General features: G+C 45.1%; 1 pseudogene; it reads right to left on the reverse strand.

Moving 5' to 3' along the window:
• Nucleotides 1-10,224: 10,224 nt before the first annotated feature.
• Nucleotides 10,225-11,319, reverse strand: LOC146856045 (lactosylceramide 1,3-N-acetyl-beta-D-glucosaminyltransferase-like; annotated as a pseudogene).
• Nucleotides 11,320-11,626: the final 307 nt, after the last annotated feature.

An 11,626-nucleotide genomic window follows, 5' to 3' on the forward strand; every position in this document is an offset into this window, starting at 1 on the left:
GGCTATCAGCCGTCATCAGCCAGGATAGCTTGACTCCATTGGCGTAGTGAGCACGGGTCCCACGTCTGGGAATACCCATCCCACTTAAGGCGAAAAGCGTTACAACAAACAAATGATGGACGGAATGCTGACAATGCATACATTCTCCCCCAGTCAAGAGATCTGGGTTAAATCCATCGTTCTTTTGCCCACTACACCACCCCAGTTTAGACATGGCCATATGCAAATCAGTCTTGACCCTGTGCCTCATGGGAACAGTCCAGCCCGAACTGCCAAGCCATGTCTTCCCTGGACCGGAATCAAGCATCCTAGGACCGGTTTCTGGCTATCAGCCGTCATCAGCCAGGATAGCTTGACTCCATTGGCGTAGTGAGCACGGGTTCCACGTCTGGGAATACCCATCCCACTTAGGGCGAAAAGCGTTACAACAAACAAATGATGGACGGAATGCTGACAATGCATACATTCTCCCCCAGTCAAGAGATCTGGGTTAAATCCATCGTTCTTTTGCCCACTACACCACCCCAGTTTAGACATGGCCATATGCAAATCAGTCTTGACCCTGTGCCTCATGGGAACAGTCCAGCCCAAACTGCCAAGCCATGTCTTCCCTGGACCGGAATCAAGCATCCTAGGACCGGTTTCTGGCTATCAGCCGTCATCAGCCAGGATAGCTTGATTCCATTGGCGTAGTGAGCACGGGTCCCACGTCTGGGAATACCCATCCCACTTAGGGCGAAAAGCGTTACAACAAACAAATGATGGACGGAATGCTGACAATGCATACATTCTCCCCCAGTCAAGAGATCTGGGTTAAATCCATCGTACTTTTGCCCACTACACCACCCCAGTTTAGACATGGCCATATGCAAATCAGTCTTGACCCTGTGCCTCATGGGAAGAGTCCAGCCCGAACTGCCAAGCCATGTCTTCCCTGGACCGGAATCAAGCATCCTAGGACCGGTTTCTGGCTATCAGCCGTCATCAGCCAGGATAGCTTGACTCCATTGGCGTAGTGAGCACGGGTCCCACGTCTGGGAATACCCATCCCACTTAGGGCGAAAAGCGTTACAACAAACAAATGATGGACATAATGCTGACAATGCATACATTCTCCCCCAGTCAAGAGATCTGGGTTAAATCCATCGTTCTTTTGCCCACTACACCACCCCAGTTTAGACATGGCCATATGCAAATCAGTCTTGACCCTGTGCCTCATGGGAACAGTCCAGCCCGAACTGCCAAGCCATGTCTTCCCTGGACCGGAATCCAGCATCCTAGGACCGGTTTCTGGCTATCAGCCGTCATCAGCCAGGATAGCTTGACTCCATTGGCGTAGTGAGCACGGGTCCCACGTCTGGGAATACCCATCCCACTTAGGGCGAAAAGCGTTACAACAAACAAATGATGGACGGAATGCTGACAATGCATACATTCTCCCCCAGTCAAGAGATCTGTGTTAAATCCATCGTTCTTTTGCCCACTACACCACCCCAGTTTAGACATGGCCATATGCAAATCACTCTTGACCCTGTGCCTCATGGGAACAGTCCAGCCCGAACTGCCAAGCCATGTCTTCCCTGGACCGGAATCAAGCATCCTAGGACCGGTTTCTGGCTATCAGCCGTCATCAGCCAGGATAGCTTGACTCCATTGGCGTAGTGAGCACGGGTCCCACGTCTGGGAATACCCATCCCACTTAGGGCGAAAAGCGTTACAACAAACAAATGATAGACGGAATGCTGACAATGCATACATTGTCCCCCAGTCAAGAGATCTGGGTTAAATCCATCGTTCTTTTGCCCACTACACCACCCCAGTTTAGACATGGCCATATGCAAATCAGTCTTGACCCTGTGCCTCATGGGAACAGTCCAGCCAGAACTGCCAAGCCATGTCTTCCCTGGACCGGAATCAAGCATCCTAGGACCGGTTTCTGGCTATCAGCCGTCATCAGCCAGGATAGCTTGACTCCATTGGCGTAGTGAGCACGGGTCCCACGTCTGGGAATACCCATCCCACTTAGGGCGAAAAGCGTTACAACAAACAAATGATGGACGGAATGCTGACAATGCATACATTCTCCCCCAGTCAAGAGATCTGGGTTAAATCCATCGTTCTTTTGCCCACTACACCACCCCAGTTTAGACATGGCCATATGCAAATCAGTCTTGACCCTGTGCCTCATGGGAACAGTCCAGCCCGAACTGCCAAGCCATGTCTTCCCTGGACCGGAATCAAGCATCCTAGGACCGGTTTCTGGCTATCAGCCGTCATCAGCCAGGATAGCTTGACTCCATTGGCGTAGTGAGCACGGGTCCCACGTCTGGGAATACCCATCCCACTTAGGGCGAAAAGCGTTACAACAAACAAATGATGGACGGAATGCTGACAATGCATACATTCTCCCCCAGTCAAGAGATCTGGGTTAAATCCATCGTTCTTTTGCCCACTACACCACCCCAGTTTAGACATGGCCATATGCAAATCAGTCTTGACCCTGTGCCTCATGGGAACAGTCCAGCCCGAACTGCCAAGCCATGTCTTCCCTGGACCGGAATCAAGCATCCTAGGACCGGTTTCTGGCTATCAGCCGTCATCAGCCAGGATAGCTTGACTCCATTGGCGTAGTGAGCACGGGTCCCACGTCTGGGAATACCCATCCCACTTAGGGCGAAAAGCGTTACAACAAACAAATGATGGACGGAATGCTGACAATGCATACATTCTCCCCCAGTCAAGAGATCTGGGTTAAATCCATCGTTCTTTTGCCCACTACACCACCCCAGTTTAGACATGGCCATATGCAAATCAGTCTTGACCCTGTGCCTCATGGGAACAGTCCAGCCCGAACTGCCAAGCCATGTCTTCCCTGGACCGGAATCAAGCATCCTAGGACCGGTTTCTGGCTATCAGCCGTCATCAGCCAGGATAGCTTGACTCCATTGGCGTAGTGAGCACGGGTCCCACGTCTGGGAATACCCATCCCACTTAGGGCGAAAAGCGTTACAACAAACAAATGATGGACGGAATGCTGACAATGCATACATTCTCCCCCAGTCAAGAGATCTGGGTTAAATCCATCATTCTTTTGCCCACTACACCACCCCAGTTTAGACATGGCCATATGCAAATCACTCTTGACCCTGTGCCTCATGGGAACAGTCCAGCCCGAACTGCCAAGCCATGTCTTCCCTGGACCGGAATCAAGCATCCTAGGACCGGTTTCTGGCTATCAGCCGTCATCAGCCAGGATAGCTTGACTCCATTGGCGTAGTGAGCACGGGTCCCACGTCTGGGAATACCCATCCCACTTAGGGCGAAAAGCGTTACAACAAACAAATGATGGACGGAATGCTGACAATGCATACATTCTCCCCCAGTCAAGAGATCTGGGTTAAATCCATCGTTCTTTTGCCCACTACACCACCCCAGTTTAGACATGGCCATATGCAAATCAGTCTTGACCCTGTGCCTCATGGGAACAGTCCAGCCCGAACTGCCAAGCCATGTCTTCCCTGGACCGGAATCAAGCATCCTAGGACCGGTTTCTGGCTATCAGCCGTCATCAGCCAGGATAGCTTGACTCCATTGGCGTAGTGAGCACGGGTCCCACGTCTGGGAATACCCATCCCACTTAGGGCGAAAAGCGTTACAACAAACAAATGATGGACGGAATGCTGACAATGCATACATTCTCCCCCAGTCAAGAGATCTGGGTTAAATCCATCGTTCTTTTGCCCACTACACCACCCCAGTTTAGACATGGCCATATGCAAATCAGTCTTGACCCTGTGCCTCATGGGAACAGTCCAGCCCGAACTGCCAAGCCATGTCTTCCCTGGACCGGAATCAAGCATCCTAGGACCGGTTTCTGGCTATCAGCCGTCATCAGCCAGGATAGCTTGACTCCATTGGCGTAGTGAGCACGGGTCCCACGTCTGGGAATACCCATCCCACTTAGGGCGAAAAGCGTTACAACAAACAAATGATGGACCGAATGCTGACAATGCATACATTCTCCCCCAGTCAAGAGATCTGGGTTAAATCCATCGTTCTTTTGCCCACTACACCACCCCAGTTTAGACATGGCCATATGCAAATCAGTCTTGACCCTGTGCCTCATGGGAACAGTCCAGCCCGAACTGCCAAGCCATGTCTTCCCTGGACCGGAATCAAGCATCCTAGGTGGAACGATGGATTTAACCCAGATCTCTTGACTGGGGGAGAATGTCTGCATTGTCAGCATTCCGTCCATCAATTGTTTGTTGTAACGCTTTTCGCCCTAAGTGGGATGGGTATTCCTAGACGTGGGACCCGTGCTCACTACGCCACTGGAGTCAAGCTATCCTGGCTGATGACGGTTGATAGCCAGAAACCGGTCCTAGGATGCTTGATTCCGGTCCAGGGAAGACATGGCTTGGCAGTTCGGGCTGGACTGTTCCCATGAGGCACAGGGTCAAGACTGATTTGCATATGGCCATGTCTAAACTGGGGTGGTGTAGTGGGCAAAAGAACGATGGATTTAACCCAGATCTCTTGACTGGGGGAGAATGTCTGCATTGTCAGCATTCCGTCCATCAATTGTTTGTTGTAACGCATACGTGGTATGGGGTCACGCCCTGCAGGGTGCACCAGGGTAAACAAAAGTGATTGGAAACTGATATTATATCTGCTTACTCTGTTTCAGTTGATGTTAGGCCAGTGGAGGCCTGCACAACTGCCTGATTTGCACTCCCCTCCTCTCAGTGTGACATACCGCTCGCTGCTCAACGGCTTCAAGTGGAGAAGTAGAGCTGTGTTGTGTGAGTAAAAGTGAGTGGTGTGCAATTTGTCATGCTTGAAGTGGTTGTTTTATGTTATGATGTTGCTCCAGGTCTGATAAGCCAGATATCGAGAAACACCTGTCTGTTGGGGTGTATCGAAGGAAAGTGAGAACATTGTGTTATTTAGATCTCTAGAAATAGCCAAAAACAATAAAAAAGCAACAAGGTTTTTTCCAAGAGGCTAGCTAGATTAGAGCCTGGCGATACTGCACTCCTTCCATCACAGTCAAAAGGAATTTGTTATTGTGGAGGTGAATTGTACTGCTCTAACTCCTTCATCACAAGATTATGAAAGTTCATTCCTTTCCATTAAAGTCTACTTCTTTAGGAAAAATTTTAAGCAACACATTTAGCTGACCAAAAAAGCGGCAGTCATTGGCGATCAAAGCTGTTCTTTTATGCCAGAATATCAGGCTAATTTCTCTGTGACAGCACAAAAACACTGCAAACCCCAAAGTGTGGAGGGATTCTTCAGCTAGCTGATATTCAAAGAAGTAATGGCCAAATTGCTATTAGTACTGCAAGAGCTTGTCCTGCCTCCATAATAGAAAAAGTACTTGCAGTACAGCTAAACGGCTTCCCATAGTAGGCATAGATTAATGGTCTTTACAGAGGGATCAGTAAATTGCTTAAGAGGAGGTAGAGCTCAGGTGAACCTTATTCTTAGGATCACAGTTCACTATGGGGGCTGCTGGTACTTAATGATGGCGAGCATCCAAAGTTCATTCCCTGCAGTAAGAGAACTTCATGTACTCATGTCTAAAGTCTGTCTGGCCGGAATGAAGACTAACAGTTTGAGAAGTAACTCACAAGGGACTGGGGACACCAGCAAAACATACAAGTTAACCAGTTGTGAATTAGAAAGTGGGATTTCCTTTATCATCAAACTATGATTTAAAATAATGGTATTTCTGGAGCCATCAGGTCTAGGGAGAGAATTCAAATAGTTAGAGAATCAGAGTAAACATAAGCAAACAATGCACACTAACTACACTAGGGAGGGGAGTAAAGATGAAAAACTTTGCCGTCCATTTCTGGGTACCAGAGTAGGGTGCCCTTTAGGGAAAATTCAATAAAGATTCTCTTTGCAGGCAGCATGTTACCAAGGAGTATGGGCTAGTACAGACTGCCAATGAATAATAAAATGAAGAACCTTTTTTACAATAGTTGCATTCTCAAATTAGGCCTGGATTCTGGGTTTGTAGCAATACAGCTGCTTTTTCTTGCACCAGATCATGTTTATCTGGTACAATAAATAGCACCTATTAAGAGTTTCTGGGGAATAAGCTGGTACTGTAAATACTTGAATTTTTCCCCCAGTTAGATTCTGGCACATTTGTTCTGTTAAAATTTAATGATGGTCAAATATGTAATGCACCCAGTAATTATTGGATATGACAAATACCACCCAACTTGAAATTCTGATTCCTGTACAAACAAGGGTTTCCATGGGATTTGGAAAACACAGACTCATTCGTAATCAGGATGGAAGTGTCAAACTTTTTGGCGCATATCAGAAGAATGCTTCATTCACGTAAAGACACTATGCTTGCCAGTAAGTTATTGAAGTATTAGTTGATGGGGAATGGGTAACTACCCACCTCAAGTAATAATCGCAGTCCTTGTTAGTGTGAAAACACACCCCAAGAAAAACCCCAAGCCAATTTAATAAATACAGTAAATTGTAGTGAATAAAATGAAGTGAAAACCACAACAATCCAGTAAGGGGAACCAAAGATATGAATTAAAAATGTTTTAAATAAAAACAGCACCAAACGCGGTCAGCTGGTCAGGGAAGACTGGGACCTAGGCTTGATTGGAGGTCGACTGTGATAGAGTGTGGGTTGGCTACAGAAACCAGGTTCGACACAATCAGAGGTTTTACCTTTGGATGTCTGAAATGGAAGTCCAAAAACTTCAGTGGGAAAAGGCAGCAGGCTATGGCCGAGAAGGGCTCCATGAGGCCAGATAACTGTCAGACAAGGTACCAGTGAATTAATTAACTTTTGGTGGGCAGCTCAGAGTAGGAGGAATTCAAATTTACACTCAAGGAAGGTCCCTTGCCTTTTGCGGCTGAGGATTTCAGATTTTGTACTTAAACTCTTTTTGGAAGCTCGCAATCCTCCAGTGAGGCAAAGCTGCAGGCTATAGCCGAAGAGATCTCCACAAGGCCATACACCTTCTCCTCAAGATCCACCTGAATCGGATTTGCTGCTGTGGAAAATAGCACTCAATGAAGGTACTTTACCGGCCGAATTATTTTGGCACCTTCGTCTGGTAAAGATTTCTTTCCTTGTAATTAGTCACCTCTATAGAGTTCAGATTCCTTCAGGGTGACAAGCCTTCAAGTTGAAGCTGAAGAGGGTTCCACAAGACTGGATACCTTCTCCATGAAGTCCGACTAAATCTTAAGGACCAGCTTGTCCCTGTCCTAGGTTTCTATGGATGTCAGGAGTAGTGCACATTGTCACGACCCAGGGTTCCAACCTTCAGATACAGCACTTGGGGGTCAAGACTCGCTCCAGCAGAATCCACCAGCAGGGTCCAGGACAGGTTCAGTTGGAATTGCTCAGCTGGGCAGTTGCAGAAAAGGTCTCTCGAAGCTTGTTGCATCCCTCTAGCCTGATCAAGAGATTCAGCCTTGTGACCCTTAGACTCTACTTCATTGTCATGGGTACAAGAGGATGAGCAGGTCCAGTCCTTCAGGATGTTGCTCAGGTCTCAGACAGCATGTTCATTCCTCTTCTGTTCTTCCACTGTTCCAGTGGTGTTCTGTGGAGGGTACTGGGTATTCCATATTTATGCATGGCAACAGCCTTTGGGTGGGACAAACTCCTGGCTCTACCCTAATCAATGAGGTAAAGGTTTCCAGGGGTTACCCTACCCACATTTTGTTGCATTTCCTACGTGCCCTAGTACAAACAATCCTACAGTACCCCGCTGTGCCTAAATCCATTTTTTTTAAACCTTCTCCTCTTGTGCAGAACCTGTGTGCCCACCTCGACTGAACCTGCCCTAGACCCTGCTGGTGATTTCTGCTAGAGTAAGTCTTAAGCCTAGAGGTGTGGCCAGGGACATGAGCAGCCCCTCTTCTGTGATCAATCAAAGACATTTAATCAAAGACATTTATAGAGCGCACTACTCACCCGTAGGGTCTCAAGGCGCTGGGGGGAGGGGGGTGCCGTTACTGCTCGAACAGCCAGGTCTTCAGCTTCTTCCTGAAGGAGAGGTAGTCTTGGGTCACTTCAAATCAGTTCTGGGGCAGCTCCCTCCCCACTGTGTTTGGAGCCTCATTGACTGGGGGAACAAGAGAGGGGCCTGTGCTGGTGTCATTTGCCTGAGACAGGAGTGGCCTATTTTAAGGTAAATATATTTGTTGGCATGGCCAAATGGCCATCCTGCTAGAGGAACAGAAACATCTCCCCACACCTTGTCTCATGTTCTAGCAGCAGTTTTCCCACTTCATCCAGAAGTAGGCAATTAGATGGATGTAGCTCAAGGCCAATTCAAATAAGCCTTCAAAGGCATTAGGAAAGTTAAAGGTACCTTTATAAAAGTAATTTTCCTTAATACTAATTACAAAATGTGACTTCACCATTGAATTGGGCTTTTAATAAATATCAAAAACAGTCCAAGAATACAATTTTTTGCTGTTTCCTATTATTCAATGTAATATTGCATCTCAGTGTTTTCCTATGGAATAGCTAGCCTTGCTTCAGAGAAATTAGATTTTGGGACATTTTCACTGTAAGAACATGTGTAACATTACATTTCTACATTTGAATACCATATACCCTGCCTTATTGGCAGTCAGGTCTACTTAGAGGTGACTTACTAATATTTAAAAGGAAGATTCAGACCTGTCAAAGAAGTTTAGTTTGACAGGTTGCATTGCAGTTTAAAAGCTATTTTTAATTAAGCTAGAATTGTAGGCCGGAAGCCATGTTTTAGATTGTCACTGTAGTGGATGGCACAATGGGTGCTGAAGTCCACTACAGCATTTAACTTAAAGGCCCTGGATGTATTTTGTTACATATATTAAGGACTTATAAGTAAGTGAACTATGGCAATTAGGGGTATACAAATTTCATCAGGCTCTGTGCTACCCTTGTGATCAATTTTTCTTTTATAATATAAGCTCAGGATGTAGCTTGCAAAGAGGTACTTGAGTTTGCAACTTACTAAGCTCATATCTGCAAGACAAAAAAGCATGATTTACTTTGTAGACTGTACACAACAATAAGGCTCTCATTATAAACGTTGGCAAATTTTTGTGTGGGAAAACTGTGGGTCCATAATCTTCGATTGCAACTGATATCCCTACACTAAAATCTATGGGCCATATTATCAAGGAACGGTGATAACATTATCGCCGCTTTAGCGGCAGGAAACTGCCGATAAAGCTGCGATAATGGGCTTGATAATATGCCCTTGTGAATTCCCATAGAAGGCCAGGTTCTGGTGTGAACCTGGGCTTCTATGGTAATTCACAAGGGCATATTATCAAGCCCATTATCGCCACTTTAGCGGCAGTTTCGTGCTGCTAAAGCGGCGATAATGTTATCGCCGTTCCTTGATAATATGGCCTTATGAGTTTCATCCGTGGAATGTGGAACAACCACATGGACCGAGAATACTGAATCTAATTTGGTGATATTTTTCATAGGTATGTCTGCAACTATTCATACTAAAATCTTGATTCCCTTTGATTCTAAGTTGCTACAGGATATTTTGATCTGGGAGAACAACTAAGCATGATCACAAATTATGCATTCTTCTGACAACCCTATGCATTGGAAATGTGTGCTATGTGAACATAATTAATAGGGATTTTTTAATGTGATTTAAGTGTGAAATCCACTTTTAATGCAACTACAAATGGCATGTGAAATCAGCAGATCATTCAATTGATTAACCAAAATAATAAAGACTATTTTGGTACCCATCCCAGAATAATATGATTATTGTGAAACAGTTCATGCTGTACACTCAGCTGTGCAGCGTTAAAGTCCCCTTGGTCAGATAACTATAGGCTCATTACAGATTACTTCAGCACTTATGAACAGAAACTGCATCTACAAAAGCATGCATAAATTGTACTACTGACATAACATGCGAATTACAAGTTGTGCATATCTGAAACTCTTCAATTTATATTGTATAACAATTCTGCTTATCAGTTTCTACACCCATCTCGATATATCTTTTGAAGAAATAGCACACCTTACTGGAAATAGAGCCTCTACATTGGTATATATCCAATAAGATTGCCTGAGAAATCTACACTCTGATCAGAGAAACAAAACAAGAGACGAGTCCCACTGAAAACATACAATATAATCTACATCATTGGAAAGATCTACTGTGCAGTGAAATCAAAATTTACACGCAACAACACTTATGCAGTACCATAAATCCAAATTATATTCACTATTTTACAGTACATTTCACCCCAAAATCCAGAAGCAAGAGTCTTGACGTTGGGACCAGTTGCCTGGCTCCAAAGCTGATAAAGGTCTTCAACATGTCCATGGGAGGTCATCATTTGGTTATAAATGCATGGATGATGCGGTGCCTTCCCTTCACCCGAAAATAATTAGTGATACTGAGGTACAACTCCAATTTTATTAGCACAGAGTCCCATAAATACATCATCAATGTAAAGACTATCATTTAGTGTCTGTGAAGCTTCATACACTTTAGCGGCTACAACACTAGAGATCACATATGCAGTGCCAGCCGTGTAATCTGGATAAGAAGCCCACTGGTACATCTCATATGGGACATAATACTTGCTGTCTTTGTTCCGCACAGGAGGTGATCCACGGTGCACTCTTTCAATCCAGAAGTCTTGAACATTAATTTGATCCATACTTTGGAGATAGGAAACTAGATTAGGAGTGTGCACAAATATGTCGTCATCTGTAGACATTATGAACTTTCCATGAGGACAGTACGAGTTCACCCACCTGAACTGCAACAATAGTTTTAGAGTAAGGTTATTAAAAGTATCCAGAAAGTCTTGCTGAATGAGATCCTTGTATTTACGGTCTTCAGCATGGAGTCTTTTCTGCACTGGAAATCTTGTCTGGGAATCCTTCGGCACTCCCAAAGCAAAAACAATTTTAATATTGGCATTATAGTGAGAACGCAAGTAGTCTTCATTACCCCAGGTCTTCCGTATTAAATCCCTTTGGAGACTGTTCTCAGGTGATGTCTTTACAAACAGCAAGACATCTTGTTCATTGCATTTAGACTCATGGTTAATCAAATAGTTGTAGTTCGGCTCACCATGGGGTGTGTTCCTGGTAACACTAAGGCTCTCATTTACAAAGCTGTAGCGGTTTATGAGGTATCTGTAAGAGTAGGACTTCACATGGCTCACAACTGAACTATCCTGCTGTCCAATGAATAACATGAAACACAGAATGAAACACATGGCAAATACTTGCAAAAACTGCCATCTTCTTATTCTTCTGACACTGATCAACATTCTCGAGTAATACCGTTTCAGCTTTGTTCAAATCAAGTGAAAAGGTTTGAGGATTTTTGCAGACAGTGAAAATAGGATTGTGCTATGTCAGCTGCCAATAAAACCATTCTATGGAAGCAAGCAAGCTTTGTTTCAAAATCCTTTGGTAAAAACTGAAGTGAAAACTAGACAGAACACTGATTTCTATTGGAGGTGCTCTCAAATGACATCATTGGATTACTTCTATAGGTATCGTCATGAGTTTCTCAAATTCATGATGTCAGCTCTCTCTACACTTCCATCCCCCATGCTGAAGGTATTAAAGCAA

Source organism: Triturus cristatus, chromosome 4_1, assembly GCF_964204655.1.
Source record: "Triturus cristatus chromosome 4_1, aTriCri1.1, whole genome shotgun sequence".
Taxonomy (NCBI): domain Eukaryota; kingdom Metazoa; phylum Chordata; class Amphibia; order Caudata; family Salamandridae; genus Triturus; species Triturus cristatus.